Source organism: Rhea americana, unplaced genomic scaffold, assembly GCF_003343005.1.
Source record: "Rhea americana isolate MKP2758 unplaced genomic scaffold, rheAme1 scaffold_479, whole genome shotgun sequence".
Classification (NCBI taxonomy): Eukaryota; Metazoa; Chordata; class Aves; order Rheiformes; family Rheidae; genus Rhea; species Rhea americana.
The window spans coordinates 170,268-178,760 of NW_028186622.1; positions in this window are offsets into that span (position 1 = coordinate 170,268).

An 8,493-nucleotide genomic window follows, 5' to 3' on the forward strand; every position below is an offset into this window, starting at 1 on the left:
CCGCCAGCGCCGCCCGGGCCCAGGCCCCGGGAATGGTCGCGGCCGCCCCGGGCTGGATCTCCACAACCACCCCAGGCCCCCACTGGCTGCCCCTTTTGTATGCCATGTTGTTTTTAGCATGTACTGTCATACTGACCCATCGCCAGCATCCCCTCTGCCAGGGCGGCTGCCCCTGCCCCGGGCTCTTTCCCAGCACTGTGCTGGTCCCCAGTGGCTCCGTGAGCCATGCACCGAGCCTGCTCTGCAACCCCTTCCTCAGCGTTCGAGTGCTGTTGCAGTGCTCTCTCGTGCCTGCAGTGCACAACTGGGCTGGTTTCTGAGCGCACACATGCACCTGTGTGGCACAGGACAGCTCTTCGTCCTTCCTGCAATGCGTTCTGGGATATCCTATATCTATTCCCTGGGACTCTGGAGGATTTATGCACTGGGCAGACCTCAGACTGGACCAGTGCTGATGGTCCGTGTGTCATGTCTGTGGCAGGGCACATCATGGGAGTGCACAGGGTTGTTCCATGCTCCTCCACCTGACCTGCACCAGGCAGCTGGGACAGATGCTGGTAAGGCCATCAGTTGTCTTCCCATATTGCAGAGGTCTCTCATGCCTCTGGGCCATGCTTCAGAAGCATCTTCAGAAGGATATGGAGCACATCTATCCCATGGCGCTGTCCCTCCAGGAATTAATTGCTCCATGCCCCAAGCACCACAGTGTTGACCCATGAAACCCCAGCCTCATGGGAGCTGGGGCCACTGAGTGATCGCCCACCAGCCTGGGCCGTTCAGCTCAGCTCTGGTGGTTCTCATTCTTGTGCACTAACAAGTGTGTTCAGCCTTGCAAAACTCCATTGGCAAGCCAAGCTGTGCCCTGCCATTCCATATCAAACCAGGCTGTGCTATGCTGTGCCCTGCCAGTCCATGTCCTGCCGTACTGTGCCGTGCCCTGCTGTGCCATGCCACACTGTGCTGACCCTCAGCCATTCCTGGCCATAGTGTGGCAGCAGCTTGGCATGACCAGCTACTTCACCAGCCTGCCCAGCCCTGTGGCAGCTACACCAACAGAGCCACTGAAGGGAAGGGGAAGTCTCCTAGGTAAAATCCAACCATGTTCCACATGCATCCTCTGGCTGCACACAATGCCCACTGTGCTCAGACTGAGTGCAAGAAGGGGCACCCAAACATGGACATCTACAGCTAGCCTCTGCCTGCAGGCTGCACCACTGTGCAGCTGGCCCTTCAGAAAGCACTGCACCCAGGCCAGAGGGAGCAACAACTTGGCACAGACAGGATTGGAGAAAGAGTTGCCTCCAAGATGTCCATCATCCTGCAATTTAATAAAGATTACTCTTAGCAGTTACTTCAAAGCATCACTGTCTCCACTCAGACTCCTCTAGCAGGAGAGTGAGAGCCTGTGATGATGGTTGTTGGTCAGCTCCTAGGTTCAGTATAGGTCTCCAGTGCACCAGGGCAGAGAGAAGGTTTCTCTGGGGTAGGTGTCCCCATTAGTAAGCACTCAGGTGCCACATCTAGCAGGAGCTTCTCTAATCCAGCTCTCTTGCATGTGGGCCTGGCAAAAACCCTGTCCTGAGGGACAACCCCTCTTGGGGAGCAAGCAGAGCTCTGCTGGAAACAGTGCCTGCCAAAGCCTCAACAGGCCTGCTGGTGAATGATGGCTAAGGGGATGCCAGGGATAGCATGGCATTGCAGGGCACAGCATGGGGCAATATGACATGGCACAAAAAGGCACAGCATAATATGATATGGCACAGTAGGCAGAGCATGGCTAGCAGAGCAGTGCATGGCTTTGCACAGTATGGCATGACATGGCATGGCAGGGCACAGCATGATGTGGCAGAGCATGGTACAGTGCAGTAGGGCCTGGCACTGCACAGTAGGGCATGGCATGGCACAGCACAGAATGGCAAGGCAGGCTGCCAGAGCTGCCTGACAGAAGGCAAAAATGAGAGATGTGCAGTGGCTTCTGAAAGATGAGAGGGAAGTACAGGTCAGTCAGCCTCACCTCGATCCCAGGGAAGATGACGGAGTGACTAATGTGGAAATTATTTCCAGGCACATGAAGGACAAGAAAGTGATCAGGAGTAGTCAGCATGGATTCACAAAGGGGAAATCATGCTTAACCAACCTGATAGCCTTCTGTGATGGAGTGACTGGCTAGGTAGAAGAGGGGAGAGCAGTGGATATTGTCCACCCAACACTGTTGCCTGTAACGTCCTCACAGACAGGCTGATGAAGTATGGTTGAGATGGGCAGACAGTGAGGTGGACTGAAAACTGTCTGATGGGCAGAGCTCAGAGGGTTGTGATCAGCGACATATAGTCCAGCTGGAGGCCAGTCACTAGTGGTGTCTCACAAGGGTTGGTGCTGGGGCCAGGACTATTTAATATCTTAATTCACTTGGATGATGAGACCGAAGTGCAGCCCCAGCAAGTTCATGGACAACAGAAAACTCAGAAGAGTGGCTGATACCTCGGAAGGCTGTGTTGTTGTTCAGAGGGAGTTCAACAGGCTGGAGAAATTAGCAGAGAAGAACCTCATGGAGTTCAGCAAAGGGAAGTGCAAGTTCTGCACCTGGAGAGGAATAAACCCCATGCACCAGGACAGGCAGGTAGCTGCCTTCTGGGGTGCTGATTTCCTGGTCCTTCCCCTACACTCCAGGCTGTACCTCCATTGCTCAGCTACGAGAATTGTGCTCTCATATGATCAAAGTTTATATATGACCACTCTGGGCTACCACTGTTGGCTGGGTGACATTCCTGAACTTTGTACACACTCTGGATCCGTTGTCCTGGACACAGGAAAAGGACATGCTGTGCCACTCAGAGCAATCCTGGCAGCTTAGCAACCATCTCTCTATAGTGCCACACTGGTCCCCTCTGTACATTGCATTGGGAAAAACCCTGCAACTGTGCACACGGGAAAGCAGAGCGTGCTGTGGGAGAAGGGGACAGCATTTGTGCCTGTGGGTTCAGTCTAAAACACTAAATACTCAGAGTGAAAATGCTTTGTACATATTGTATTATCATTTGATTGTTTGGGTTTTTGGCCAGGCAAAATTCAATTTGCAATCACAAATTAGGAACCAAGACATTTAAATTGTATTATATGCCTTGCGGTGCCTCATAGAATCATAGAATCAGTAAGGTTGGAAGGGATCTCTGAAGATCGTCTAGGCCAACCTCCCTGCTCAAGCAGGGTCACCTAGAGCATGGTAGACAGGGTTGCATCCAGGCAGGCCTTGAAGATCTCCAGAGGAGGAGGCTCCACAACCTCCCTGGGCAACCTCTTCCAGTACTCTGTCACTCTCACAGTGAAGAAATTTCTCCTCACCTTCAGGCAGAACTTCCTGTGCTTCAGCTTCTGCCCATTGCCTCTTGTCCTGGACAGCACTAATGCCTGGGGCCCCATCCCTGCCTGCTCCCATGCCAGTCCAGCTGCTCTCAGTCTCAACAGAGGACTCTGACAGCCTTTCCTGTGAACAGCTGTGAATTGCTGTACACCAAACACTAGAAGAGGCACCAGCACTACCAGGCAGGGGACAGAGGTCAGATCAGGTTTCCTGCAGGCTGTGTGCCTATTTACACAACAATACATGACAGCTCCTTCTCCATGGCAGCTGGTCACTGCAGAGTGTCATTCTGCCCTAACTGATCTGTGCACTCTTGTCGTGCCACACAGCAGCACAGAGTCTTTGTGTTGCACTGGATTGAGACACACATCTGGTACTGGCAACATCACTGTGGGCTGAGATAAGGATGCAGGGATGCCAGCTCCCCAGCTCTCTCTAACCACAACATGCATCTGATGGCAATGCTGCCCTCCGTGAATCATTACTTCCCATCCTCAAGCTTTTCCATGAGAGGCAGCAACATCCAGGAACAACTTTGGTGTGTAGGGAATGTCTAATCTCATGGCCAGGCCATTCCCTTTCTCCTCCTGCTGTGTCCTATCTCCTTTCAGACTCTGTTACCCTGAGATGAGCCTCTTGGCTGGCTGCTACATGTGCTCCCGGCTTGTCCCTGTTGCCATCCCTGCCTGTTTTTGCAGCAGCTTGCCAGAGCCACACAGTTGGCTGCAGACATTGCTCTACTGCAGTGTCCTCCTGGAGCCAACTTGTGCTGAGCCCTTCTGCCCTGCTGGGGCAAGCTCTGGGAGGTGATGCTAGGCTGACTCATTTGTGCATCCAGATGCAGGACTGTGTCAGTGCCTCTCCTTTCCATTACTTTGTGGCCCTGAGGAGCAGCGCAGGATGCCCAGGCTGGGCTCAGTATGGTTTCCTGTGCTCAGATCCATGGATCACCAGAGTCAGATTAGAACTGAGGACTCTGGCTAGTTGCATCCCACCTCCTTGCCCCAGGGCCAGGACCCTGGCACTGCACAGGGAATGAGGCTGTGCCACTCCCCCAGAGCTGTGGTTTGGGGTGGGGGAATGTTTGTGCACCTGGACACAGGGAGTTGCAATGGAGCAGTTGGTGACAGGACATGGGTCTTTCAGCTGAAAAGAGAGCCAAGACCTGGAGCATCCGCCGGTCTGTTTCTAACCAGTGAATGTCAGATGCACCCTAGAAAGGTTTTCAGACCCACCAGGGCTGTCTGAGTTTGCCTCTCCTCTTCCCTCACCCATAAAGATTTCTCCTGAGCAAGTCTCACTGGAAACTGGGCTAAGCCCTGGGTGAGGACAAGTCCTTGCCTGGACAGTTGTAGTTGTCAGGTGAACCATCTGGGGTGCTTGTTTTCCATTTAAAGGCACAGTCAGTTTTGGAGGTTTGCTAATTATCTATTCTCTCTGTAGTGTCCTGCTTACTGGGTGTCAATGCTGTGTGTTTGCCCCCAACCCATGCTGAGCTAAAGACTCTGTCCCCCCCCCCCCCCCCCGCCTTGGATGGAAGCCCTCTGCCCAGGCACAAATAAGGACTATGACTTGGTCCCACCATGCTGAGCACCTGCTGGCTTTACTGCACTCAGCTTCAATGAACCATGATGAATTTATTACAAGTTACAGGTTTGTGTTAGCAGAGACACAGATGTATGTTATTGTTCTTTATCACCAGGATGAAGTGTTTGTTCTTCACCAAGACCATAAAGTATCAATCCCTTGCTGACTGTGCTCTCTGCTCACCCCTACATGGGACTTCTCTGAGTACCGGTTATTACAGAGGTCTCAGAAGCTGATGCTACCATGCTCATCCCCTTCTCAATTCCAGGGGCATTCTACTGGCCAGGTTGCTTGGACACAGTAAGATGTAGGAGAAAAAAACATTGTCTTGCAGGTACATTCAGACAAAAGAGTTGGTTCTTGGAGCTTTCCACAGCATGCTCTAGACTTGACAGGAAACTAAAAATGTACAAGAGATCAGGAATTAACAGGCTATTGTGTAATTAATACATGTTATGATATGTGACCTACAGATACATTATTGTAGAACAGAAAGTTTTAAGGTGGTCTGGACAGGCGGAGTGAGCCTGGGATAAAACAAAACAATGCAGTGAAGAAAAGACCAAAGAAGAAAAACTGTTAAATCCAGAAATTATTGGTATTATAACATTATAATGATGATAATTTCTAAGATAAGTCATCCATGTTCTTGGCAAGAATCATATCATGAAGCTTCTTTAACATAATTTAGAAGTGAAACCCAGGAAATTTCCACCAAGAAAGTCCAAAGGGGCTGGGGCATCTTTACGAAGCCTGTCTTGACAGGAACCCCACTGCATGTGTTTCAGACGATGTCCTGCAGGTGGCACATACCAGAAACTGTCCTGTAAAGTGCAGGCCAGGACTGTTGTATTTTACTTGTAAATTCTCTTTTTAGATCTTTAATTCAAACTTGGACAAACAGATCTCGACTTGCTTTTACTGAAAAGCCAGTACAAGAAGATAGGCTAAAGTTATTGATATTTCAACGGGTGGCCCTCCAGAGGCAGCAGCTATGTAACCAGCTGTGCAGACTGTTCCCGCAGCAGGACACAGGAAACTGTGGTGTTGGAGGTTCACTGTTGCCAACTCTGAGCACATGCAGTGCAGACATGGGCATTGGAGCAGGCTCCTATTGAGCATCTTTTACCCAGCCTGTTTCAAAGGCACACTCAAGTCACAGCAAGGCCTACCTGGCAGTTTCCAACTTTGCCCATTGTCTACAGGAGAAATCTGGAAACCTGGTTGTCTGCATGCAGAAGGCCAAGGCCAATGCTTGTCACTCCAGCTGGTACTTTTGGAAAAGCTTTCTCTGGGGTCTACCATTAAGCACATCTGCATGGTAAGAGACAGGAAGGTTGCACCCCAGCAGTGTGCAGTGTCATGCTTATAAGGCAATGGGAGCGAGTCCCTACACAAGAACAGTTTGGGCAGAGGGAACCACAGCATCCCAGAGTGGCACCTTCCTCAGGATGTAGGTGAGGGACCTGACCAAGTGGGCAAAATGAACTGATTAAAACAACCAGGCATGAGAGAGCTGGTTCTTGTTGGCTGCCTGGTCAACATTCAGCTGAGGGAAGTATCACAGAATCATAGAATCAGTAAGTTTGAAGAGACCTCTGGAGATCATCTAGGCCAACCTCCCTGCTCAGCAAGGTCACCTAGAGCATGGTAGACAGGGTTGCATCCAGGCGGGCCTTGAAGATCTCCAGAGGAGGAGACTCCACAGCCTCTCTGGGCAACCTCTTCCAGTACTCTGTCACTCTCACAGTGAAGAAATTCCTCCTCACCTTCAGGCGGAACTTCCTGTACTTCAACTTCTGCTCATTGCCTCTTGTCCTGTCACATAGAACAACAGAAAAGATTGTCCCTGTCTGCCTAACATCCTCCATTCAGGTACTTATACACGTTGATAAGATCCCCCCTCAGTCTTCTCTTCCCCAGGCTGAAGAGGCCCAGCTCTCACAGCTGTTCCTCATAGGGCAGATGCTCCAGCCCTCTGATCATCTTCATAGCCCTACCCTGGACTCTCCCCAGTAGCTCCATGTCTCTCTTGGACTGGGGAGCCCAGAACTGGACACAGGACTCGAGATGAGGCCTCCCCAGGGCTGAGGAGAGGGGCAGGATCACCTGCCTCGACCTGCTGGCAACAGTCTTCCTAATGCACCCCAGCAGACCATTGGTCTTCTTGGCCACAAGGGCACATTGCTGGCTCATGGTCAATCTGTCATCTACCAGCACTCCCAGATCGTTTTCTGCAGAGCCTTCACTGGAGCAGCAGACGCCAGTCTGTCTGCAGAGTAATGGGAAATGAAAATGATTATTAGCTTCCTCTAAATTTCCAGAGTTCATATTGCAAAATCTGCTGTAGGTAAATCATGAAAATTATCTATTGAAAGCGTTTCAGAATTATACAAGATATCTAATGAAAATACAAATGTGTTTACATGCAAATTGTATCTGAAAAAATACATTTAAAAATGTGTTCTCTGATGTTAAAGAGTGTTTTTATGAATGAAAGGATTGTTCCATTGCAATTTTAAGTGCTTGAATACTAAAAAGATGGAAGCCCAAATGCTTATTATGGCTGTCAAATTCTTTTTATAATATGCTACTTTTTTTAGAATTAAGTCTCAAAATGAGAACAAATCAATTACATATATACTGAAATATATGATTTGACACCTTCTTTGAAAGCTAAGTGAAAGCAGAGAATCAATGACAAGCCCTTTCATTGAAATATTTCCTTGTCTAAAAAGACAATGGCAAAGCAGGAAAGAAATAGAGACAAGTCATTGACATACATCATTTCCATATCTCTGATTTCAGCAAATAAAATTACCACATCCAGATTCAGGCAACTGATCTGAAGAAAAATGTTCGCTTTTCAAGAGTTCATGAATATCATTGGAAGAGCGAAACCAACAAAAGGCTACCAGGATACGAATTATCTGGGTGAGGAATATAATGTACCAAAGTAGTCAGTTCAATGTCAGTGCATGATTGGGGAGATTTTTATTAAAACATTAGATTCCCATTGTATCTTAGAATCTGAATTTTCTAAATTTCTGAATTTTATTTAATATATTTTGTCTAATCTTACCTCAAATGCAGCTGTAGAAAGTATATTTTTTTCTTTAGGTCAGCTGCAGAGATCAGTTAATTATTGATCATGTAACAGATAAATTTCAAGTTAAAATTATATAATTGTACATGTGAAGTGTCTATGAATTAATACCCAAGTCCGATAATGTATCTTAGTATGTAAAAATTGTTAATAAGTATCATCTTAAAAAATGCCTTAATGTTTATAATTGTATATGTAATGGTGTTATGGAAAGCACGCTTCACAAAATACTGGCCGTTAAAGAAAATGGTGTTTCTTTAAAATATCTTTAAAATAATGTGATTTCCCATATTCTTCATGGAGCTGTCCCCGTTTTTCACCAACACAATGCCTGATGCCTGTGGCAGTGGTCTCTGCTCTCGCAGCTCTCAGGTCCCCATCAAGGGATTTGCCAGGCCACAGCTCAGGCCCCGACAGAGACTTGGTGTCAATTAATGCA